Source organism: Orycteropus afer, unplaced genomic scaffold (assembly GCF_000298275.1).
Source record: "Orycteropus afer afer isolate SDZICR_OR568_19922 unplaced genomic scaffold, OryAfe1.0 scaffold00377, whole genome shotgun sequence".
Classification (NCBI taxonomy): Eukaryota; Metazoa; Chordata; class Mammalia; order Tubulidentata; family Orycteropodidae; genus Orycteropus; species Orycteropus afer.
In genome coordinates, this window is record NW_006921964.1 from 1,840,086 (window position 1) to 1,850,814 (window position 10,729).

The following is a 10,729-nucleotide window of genomic DNA, read 5'->3' on the forward strand; positions in this document are numbered from 1 at the left end:
CCCTCCTCTTGCTCCAGTTCTGTGTTTTGGCTCATCCTCATCTCACCCCTGGATTTGGGACAGCAGCCATCATCTGATCTGCTGATCAAGGTTCATCAAACCCCAAGAATTGGGAGGCTCTCCAGACCTACTCACAGACCTGGGACTTGCCAGCCTCCACCACTACTATGTGAGACAATCCCTTGGGTTCTGTGAGTTCTGTGAGGTGTTACAGTGAAATACTGAACCCTAAGATAGGGGAGATTACTGGGAGGAGGAGGAGTTAATGTTAATGTTAATGTCTGAAATGATGGAGTGGCATGGTAGTTTGGACATTTGGGACATCTTTAACCTCTGCCTCATGGGAACCAGCCTTGTGCTGATCTTTCTAAGAGAAATTGTTCAAGCAGTGGGTTTGAACTGTCAGCAGCTAAGCACTTACTGTTATACCACCAGATCTCCTTCAAATTTTCTAGTAGACTGTGTTAAAGAAGTAAAAAATAACAAGTGAAATTAATTTTAATAATAGATACTAGTTTGATGCCTGGTTTTTTGGTTTTTGTTTTGTTTAGTTTTGCTTTTGCCTTCCTCTAAGCACTGCTGCAGACTAATTAGATTAACTGATTTGTCCATAAGATGGATCATTTAAAATGCAATAACTATTTTGCAAAAGAATCAAAGTTATTTTCAGAAGATAGAGGCAAAGATAAGTTATGAAATCTAATTAAGAAGGGACTAAATCAGGGTCTTAAGTAAGCCAACAAGGAAGTCTATCTGTTTCTTGTATAACAACGATACAGAGAAGAGAGCAAGAAATTGAGGTGGGCTGAGCACCTAACTGTTGCACCACCAGGAAGCCTTCAGATTTTCTAGTAGATGTGTTAGGGAAAAAAAAAAGTAAAAAAACAACAAATGAAATTGATTTAATAATAGAAAATATTGAACCTAATATATCCAAAATATTATCATTTTGATACACAATCAATATAAAACTAATTGATGAGATACTTTAAATTCTTTTTTAATGCTAAGTCTTCAAACTCTGGTGTGCATTTGACACTCACCAAAAAAAAAAAAACTTCATTGTCATCAAGTCAGTCATTATGTGCCGTTGAGTCGGACTCAACTCATAGCAACCCCTCCTTGGGTTTCTGAGGCAGTATCACTATGGAAGTAGATTGCCCCATCTTCCTTCTGAGGAGCAGCTGGTGGGTTTGAACCACCAGCCTTCTGGTTAGCAGTCCAGTGCCTTACGCACTACACTACCAGAGCTCCCAAAGGATAGCAACTCTATAAGACAGAGTAGAATTACCCATAGGATTTCCAAGGATGTAAATCTTTACAAAAGCAGACTGTCTCATCTTTCTCTTGCAGAGTGACTGGTGGGTTTGAACTGCTGACCTCCTGGTAAGTAATTGAATGCTTTTAATCACTGCAACACCAGAGTTCCTCTCTTACACTCATAGCACATTTTAAGTGCCAATGACTATCACACTGGGCATGTAGCAAGTGACTACCATACTAGACAGGGCCATTCTAGATAATAAATAAGCAAACAAATTAACATGTGTTTTATATTAAATAAATATCAGTGACATAACTTTTGAGTATAGTGAAGTATTATGAAGTACTCATAACAGTAAGGATATTATGAAGAAAATAGAAAAAGGACAAATGATAGAAGACAAGAAAGCTCTTTACCCAAGGCAATCAAAGCAAGCCTCCCTGCGGGGCTGACACTTTGGTAGAAACCTGAGTGGTGTAAGAAGAAAGTAGTGCCAAGGTTTGGAGAAGGAGTCTCCTAGGTGGAGGACACCAGAGCAAAAGCCCTGAGCCTTGGAGTGCTCAGGCTGCTGGCATGGTGAGAAAGAAGGAAATAAGCTGGATGAGGGCAGGTCAAAGCTAGACCTTGAAGGCCTAGTGGCCAGGTAAGGAGTTTTGCCTGCAGTGCCTGCATCTTGTCTTAAAACCCAAAACCAAACCCAATATTATTGAGTTGATTCTGACTCATAGCAGCTCTATAGGACAGAGTAGAATGCCCCATATGGTTTCCAAGGCTGTAAATATTTAGGAAGCAGACTGCCACATATTCTTCTCATGGAGTGTCCGGTGGGTTTATATCCCTAAACTTTAGATTAGCAGCTGAGTGAAACCAGGGCTCCTTGCATCTTGCTTTGAGAGCAAGTAATCTATGTGCTTGTTTCCCAGCTGTTTCGTTTTCTTCCATGTGAAGAGTAGAAAGTCTAAGAGCCTTTCCAGCTTAGCACCTGGACCCTTTAAATGCTGTTTGGAGGCAGGTTTCTCTCTGTGCCCCTGCTCATTTCTGCAGTGCAGTGACTTCCATTGACCCTTGTGCCCTGGGCATGTGAACCTGGGATCTGGGCTTGGAAATCATCACATGCCAGTGCACAATCTCTTAAAGACATCATCTGCCTGTATAGTATGATGTCACCAACATCTCCTTTGAAGAAATCATTTCACATGTATCATAATAACACTTAAAAATAGAGTTTATAATGATTATCAGCTCATCTCTAGAATTTTGTCTTGTTGCTTACCGAAGAAGCCTGAATTACTCAAGCTCTTCTGTGTGTTGCCAGTCCCTTCAGAACCCACCTACCCTCACTTTAGAGACCTACCGGCATATTCATTACCCCCTGTAGCAGAAACCTCAGAGCTATACCCATAGGTAATGCAATGCAACCACTGCCGCAGAGTCGGATCTGACTCATAGGTATGCTTCATATAATGAGTAGTTCCCTTCCTCATTTAGTCCAATGGGCCTCAAGTTTGCTATTTGATCTTTTGGAGCTGGGAGTCAATGTGGTTTGGTGACCTCTATCAACTACTACCTGAGGTTGCTCTCACCTATCCTCAGGGAGCCAGCCAAATCATGCTCACCACTCCCAGAAAGGTGAGGCAAACAAACACCAAACCTAGAGTTCTGCAGTGTAGTAAATTACTTAGTGTGGCTTTTCTACCCATAAGTCTTTGTAAACTCCAAGGTGGGATTTTCTATGAGCAACTGAGGAGCTCCTGATTGCTGAAGTTGTCCACCTGCAGTATTTCTGTTGGGAGTGGCACAAAACAATGTTCTGGGAGGTGCCCACTCTCTCTCAGGTGCTTAGAGTTCTGATGCTATGATTGGCTAGTTTGACCACCCTGCCGGGCTCAAAAGGAGACCTCCTGGAGGCAGAACTCTCTCTGACTGCTGGTTGAGGAAGACATGCTGCCAAAAGAGACACGTGCTGCTGGAAGAGACACACGCTGCTGGGAAAGAGACTCAAGAGACACACGTTGCTGAGTAAGACACCGAGGGACATGCACTGCTGGGGGAGAGACTGTGAGAGACTTGGCTGAGAGACGGTGGGCTGGGAGAGAGACTGAGCGTTTTTCCTGAACTTGAATTATAGCCTGGTGCTTCCCTAATAAACCCTGTAATCTGTGAGTTCTGTGTGGCCACTGCAGCGAATTATCGAACCCAGGAGAGAGGTGGTGGTGCTTTGGGAGGAACAGTTAGTGAAAGGGCTGGAGGGAAGCAACATGTCTGGCCTTGCAGTAATAGGCCTTGGGCTATTGATGGTGATTCTGCCTTCCTCTTGTGGGGTTCTAGGAGGTTAGAATATGTGGCCTCCTTGCCCTGTTTGCAAGTTCCTATTACAGTAGGCATGGAGCTGCTGGCTAAATTAAACTTCTGTCACTTTGAAGACTAAGATGTGACTAACCCAAGCCATGGTATTTTCAACAAGTTTATATGCATGTGAAAGCTGGACAATGAATAAGGAAGACTGAAGTAGCGTTGATGCTTTCCAGTTGTGATGTTGGTGAAGAATACTGAAAATACCATGGACTGCAGAAGAACGAACAAATCTGTTCTGGATGAATTGCTGACCAAATATTTCTTGGAAGCTAGACTGGCCAGACTTTGTCTCACTCACTTTGGTCATGTCAGAAGGGACAAGTCCCTGGAGAAGGATATCAGCTTAGTAAAGTAAAGTGTCAGTGAAAAAGGGAAAGACCTTCAACAAGGTAGATTGACACAGCGGCTACAATGATGAGCACGAGCATAGCAGGGATTGTGAAGATGGTGCAGGACTAGGTAGTGTTTTGTTCTGTTGTATATAGGGTCACCATGCATCAGAGCCAACTCAATAGCACCTAACAACGACAATAAGTTAGCTGTTTTGGTTACTTTGTGCTCCTCTAACAGAAAATACCACAAATGGGTAGCTTTTTTTTTTTTTTTTTTTCCTTCTGTTCTTTAATGTCCCAGGAGTTTATTCTCCTACATTTTTGCAGGCTAGGACTCCAAGTTAAAAGTGCCAAACTCTAGGGGCTGGTGAAAACCCCTCAACTGGGCTTCAGCTCTGCCTCTTGCTCCCGGCCCACTGGAGCTAGAGGTGTCTCCTCACTCAGGCAGCTGCTAGCTTCTGAGGCTGACAAAGCCCAAGGTTGATAAATAAAGTGGCACAGTCTCAATATTACCAAACACCATGGCAAGATACTAGTTCAAGTCCAAAGATCGGCAGGAAACATAACAGTCTACAAGGTAAAGACTCAGTTACATGCAGGGTCCAACCATGCCAAAAACCTGCTGCAGACCGTTCCCAAAGCTTCTGCTCAGATATGGGAAGCAGACCACATCCCTAGAGCAGCTACTCAGCTGCATGTGGCAGATTCCACCACGGATTTGATTGTCTGTCTCATCGTGGGGAATGACTACAACCAGATGCCCAGCCACTCAAAAGCAGGCCAAGCCAAGATGACACATAACCTTAACTACCACATTAGCCCACAGAAAGAAATTCACAGTGTGACCACCTCCTGTAATTGCTCTGCCCTACTCACTGGCCCCTTCCTATCCAGGCCACATTTCCTCTTGATCTGACTTGGTTGTGTTACTTCATTGCAGTAGCGTTTTTTTAACAGTGACTCTTCTGGTTTAATCTCTAAGGAAACATAAGAGAGTTTTAATTTAGCAATAGAATCACATATCATTTTCAACACTTATTAACTCAATCTCAATCTTAGTTACTGAGTGTTGCCATAACAAAAATACCTTAACTGGGTGACATTAAAGAACAGAAATTTACTTTCTCATACTTCAGGAGGCTAAAAATCCGAGTTCAGATTGTGATTTGAAGGGGAAGTCCTCCTTTGTCTATTTCAGCTTCTGCTGCCAGTAAATCTTGGAGTTTCTGGGCTTATAAGCTCATCTGCCTCCATCATCAGATAGGGTCTGTCTTCCCTGTATGTACTTGCTTCTGAGTCTAATCTGCTCTTTATAATCAGAAGAGATGAGGTTTAGGAAATACCCTATACTGATGTATCCTCATTAACATAATGAAGAAAACCTTGTTCCCAAACAGGATTAGATCCACAGGTATAGGAGTTAGGGTTCCAGCACATATTTTGTTGCTGCTCTTGGGTGTCATCGAATCAACTCTGACTCATAGCAATCCTATGTACAACAGAACAAAACAGTGCACAGTCCTGCACCATCCTCACAGTCCTTGCTATGCTTGAGCCCATCGTTGCAGCCACTGTGTCAATCCATCTCATTAGGGTCTTCCGCATCTTTGCTATCCCTCTACTTTACCAAGCATGATATCTTTCTCGGGGAATGATCCCTTCTAGCACATATTATACCAAAAACCAACTAAATCATTGCCATTGAGTAGATTCCAACTCATAGCAACCTCCTTTGGGTTTCTGAGGAGGTAGGTCTTCACAGAAGTAGATTGCCCAGTCTTCCTTGCATGGAGTGACTGGTGAGTTTGAACTACCAACCTTCTAGTTAGCAGTCAAATGCCTTAGGCACTGTTCTGGTTACCCAGTACTTCTCTGACAGGAATATATTTGTTCTGGTTACCTAGTGCCGCTCTGACAAGAAATATACCACAAATGGGATGATCCTAACAAGCAGGAGTTTATTCTTAAATTTGGAGGCTTTAAGTCCAAGTTCAGAGTGCCAGGCTCTAGGGGCTGGGTGAAAGCCCCTCAACCTTGGGGTCCAGCTCCACCTCCTGCTCCCAGCCCACTGCAGCTAGAGGCATTTCTTCACTCAGATAGCTGCTAGCTGCTGAAGCTGAGAAGCCCCAAGGTTGACAAGTAAAAAGGCCCAGTCCCGATGTTACCAAACCACATGGCAAGCAATTAACTTAAGTCCATTGTAAGTCCCAAGGCTGGCAGAGCATAGCAGGCCGCTGAGCAATGACATGGCTACGTGCAGGGTCCAAGTGTGCCATAGGCTAGAGACCATACCCAAAAGCTTCTCCTTATATACAGGAAGCAGACCACATACCCAAAGGCAGCTACCCAGCTGCTTGTGGTAGATCCCACCATGGAGTTGATTGCCAGTCTCCTCGTGGGGATTAACTACCACCAGCTGCCCAGCCACTCAACCAGGTCCAGCCAAGTTGACACACAAACCAAACTACCATAATACCACAAATGGGATGGCTTGAACAAACAGGAGTTTATTCTCTTACAATTTGGAGGCTTTAAATCCAAGTTCAAAGGGCCAGGCTCTAGGAGCTGGGTGAAAGCCCCTCAGCTCTGACTCCTACTCCCAGCCAACTGAAGCTAGAGGCTTTTCTCCACTCAGCTGCTGGCTGCTGAGGCTGACAAGCCCGAAGTTGACAAGTAAAAAGACACAGTTCCAATGTTACCAAACCATATGGCAGGCCATTAATTCAAGTCCATTGAAAGTCCCAAGGTTGGCAGAGCATGGCAGGCTGCTGAAAAATGACATAGCTACATGCAGGGCTCAAGTGTACCATAAGCTACAGACCATTCCCCAAGCCTACTCCTTATATACAGGAAGCAGACCACAGGTCTAAGGCAGCTACTCAGCTGCATACAATAGATCCCACCATGGAGCTGATTGCCAGTCTCATCATGAGGAATACTACATCCAGCTGTCCAGCCACTCAACCAGGCCCAGCCAAAATGACACACAAACTTACCAACCTCAGGCACTGAGCCGCCAGAACTCCTTAGCACATATTATAGGGGAACAGAATTCAATCCATAAAAATCTCCATGATCTCCTTTGGGTGTCAGAATTTAAAGAATTTTGTGTCTTCCAGCATTTAGCTCTCTTTTGTCACATGCTCAGTTCCTCTCACCACTCTTTTCTCATCACCTGTAAGTACTGAGGAGGATATAGCCTAGATGTGGGTTGGTAAGCATCTACTGACTCAATACAAATTTGGATGTTCTTGTGTTTATATATTGCATATATACTGGGGCAGGACTAAAGGATTTAAAAGTCTTCCGCTGGAATAGCAGCAGTTCAAATACCCTATTAGAATGAGTAAGGCTATCTACTGTAACAGACAAAACATAAATCTTAGTGACTTAATCCAGTAAAAGCTTATTTCTCATTTGCTTCACAGCTGAATGCAAGTTGTTGGTGGGCTACTATGCTCCATGCAGCTACTCAGGGACCCAGGCTCTTCCCAATGTGTGGCTCCACCATCTTCCACTCTGCACCTGGATGGCAACCAGAAGATGGGAGAGTGAGAGAGAAAGAACTTTTTGAGGTGAGTCCTGGAAGTGGCACACAACACTTACTTCCACATTGCAATGGTCAAAACTCAGTCACATGGCACTGAGGAGTTGGCAAAGTGTCTAGGAAATGTAGTCTAGTGGTAAGCCCAGAAGGAAAAGCACTAGCAATCTCTGCTACAAATACAGCTTTAATACATCATATAAATCACATTTTTGTCCCATTATGCACATATAGAAGAGCCCCGAGTGGTTTAAAAGCAATAAAGAATGTTTTTGTTCTCAGGAGGACAGTGTCTTATGTTATTTTGCTTAAGAGTTATTTAATCTCAGCATTCAAGGGTCAGCCAGGGAGTTCATTGGTTTTCTAGTAATTGCATGCTTTTCTTTCCTACATCTAGATTTTGAGCGATCTGGAATTTATTCGTATTATGGAACTACTACTATGTTTCCCAAACAACTAAACAGTTGTCCCAGGCCTATTTGTTAAAAGTCCATCTTTGTCCCCAGTGATTTGATGGGGACTTTTCCCAAATACCGCATACCAAATACCAATATGTGCTTGGGTCTATTTTAGACTTCCTGAGCTCTGGTAGCATAGTGGCTAAGACACTTGCTTGCTAACCAGACGGCTGGCGGTTCAAACCCACCAGCCACTCCTCGGAAGGAAGGTTGGGCAATCCTACTTCCGTAGTGATACTGCCTCGGAAACCCAAGGAGGGGTCGCTATGAGTCCGGGCCGACTCGAGGGCACATAACAACAACAACAACATTCTTTTCCACAGGAGTTCTTGTGGCATAGTGCCTAAGGCATTTGACTGCTAACCAGAAGGCTGGCAGTTCAAACCCACCAGTCTCTCCTCAGAAGGAAGATTGGGCAATCTACTTCTGTAGTGATACCACCTCAGAAACCCAAGGAGGGGTTGCTATGAGTCAGATCTGAATCTATGGCAATGAGTTTGGTTTGATTTTGGTTTTATGTGGTGGTTTAGATTGACTCATGATCAGGTGACCCTGAGTCATTGTCACAAGGTTGTTGCAAGGCAATGCCATGACCCCAACCTTTAACTTAAGTCAGATAATACACATGAGAAGCAGAAAAACCTGTTATTTCAGTTTCCCCTTCACATACCCAGGAGAAAAGGGGAATTAGACCTTGTCCTAGCTTTTTCTTACTCTTACAAAGTACCTGTGAACCTTTTCTGGGGGAGGGTCTCCAATCTCTAGATCAATCCCTCTTTTTGATCAGGCATTTCAGCTGAACATCCATTGATCACACAGTCATTGTCTTTTGTATGGCCTTATATTATCTTCAGCATGGATTGTGCTTCCCTAGATGGCAGCATATAAATTTTAGGCCTTTAAATCCATGGCTGCTTAGGTTTTGCTTTTCAGGCTTATTGCCTGCATTCTCAGCTGGACACCGCTGGTTCTTTACCATGAACCTTTAATCTTTGCTGGATACCATCTGGTTCTTCACCATGCTCTAGGTCGCTTTTCATTGTACTGTGCAGATTTGTGATATATCTACTACAGACCTAATCCAAATTAAGAAGGAATAACTTGGCCTTTTGAGGAAAGCTAGTTCAAGGTGCAGGACCCATCACTGTTTTACAAAGGTACACAGAGTCAATACACATGAATTGTTTTGGTTATATATTACATAATACATTTGAATATGTTAACAATGATCACAACAATTATTAATACAGTTATTCCAATTATAATTACAATTATTATCAGAATAACTAGTAAGTTTGCAATAAAGTTCGCAGCTATCTTATTCTTTGTAGTAACCAACTGAAAGGTCAGAGAAGAATGGCATGTGACCAACTTTTAATGGATTTTACAAATTTTACAAATGTCTTCTTCCATGTTCTCCAGTGGTGTTAATCCAATACCAACATGAGGTATTTGTTACAGATTGATTAATACTAACAAAAGTATTATTTTTTTCAGACCTCAGTGGTTATTTCGAGGTATAATAACAAGAACTTAAGAAAGGCTTTATAATGAAGGAAAATTGTCCAGAAGAAATAAACGAAAGAAATTAGCATATAAATGACTGAGAAACTAAAATAGTATATGAATGAACAAGAATGGGTATAGAAAATAACTTAATGATTATTAAAATAACTTAATGATTATTAAAACACATATAAATATAAAGGATAAAAATATAAAGGAAATTTTTTAGTTAAAACACATGGAAATTTATCATATCAGTTAATAAAACCTAACTAATAGAAGAAAGCAACTTCAAAAATGGGAGCTCTGGTAGCATAGTGCCTAAGCCACTTGACTGCTAACCGGAAAGCTGGTGGTTCAAACCCACCAGCCACTCCTCGGAAGGAAAATGGGGCAATCTACTTCTGTAGTGATACTGCCTCAGAAACCCAAGGAGGGGTCGCTATGAGTCGGGTCTGACTCGATGGCACATAACACCAACAATAACAACTTCAAAAACAATGAGGATTAGGCACAAAGCAATAATTTTAATAGCATTCATTCACTAAGGGTAAACTATTAGTCTACAGACCCTAAAGGCATTTAAGATAAAAGTATAACAAATAAACTAGAAAAAGAAATATGCAAAGTCTGAGAATTGTATCTCTATTTATGTGATCCAGTGTTTGGGAATAAAGCGTTTACAGGCTTGGTTCTGAATTGTGGGATGAGTTGTCCATGCCAGATTTCATCTGTTTCTCATTCTGGTGAGTTTTGAATTTAAGTTTTAGTTTTTTAGTTGGTTAAACTGTCCAAGTAAGGGCAGCAATTTTCTTCGATGTTGTTGTTGTTGTTGTTATGTGCTGTCGAGTCGGACCCAACTCATAGCGACCCCTCCTTAGGTTGCCAAGACAGTATCACTATGGAAGTAGATTGCCCAACCTTCCTTCCGAGGAGTGGCTGGTGGGTTTGAACCACCAGCCTTCTGGTTAGCAGTCAAGTGATAGGATAAGTATATCCAGGTCATTCAGTGGCACAAATATTAGCAAGGAGAATTACATGTAGTCTTTTTCAATGAGGGTCTATGGAATCTTTTAATTGATATCCTTTTTAATATATACATTTGAGCTTTGAAGAACATGAGTTTGAACTGTCTGGGTCCACTTGTACATGTATTTATTTTTTCAAGATAATGGATTTTGAAGAAATTCAAGAACTAATAGACACAGAGTAGCAGGCCGGGAGAGCAGGAGAAAGGGGTAAAACCCAGGAAGCCAAAGAGAAGAGCAAT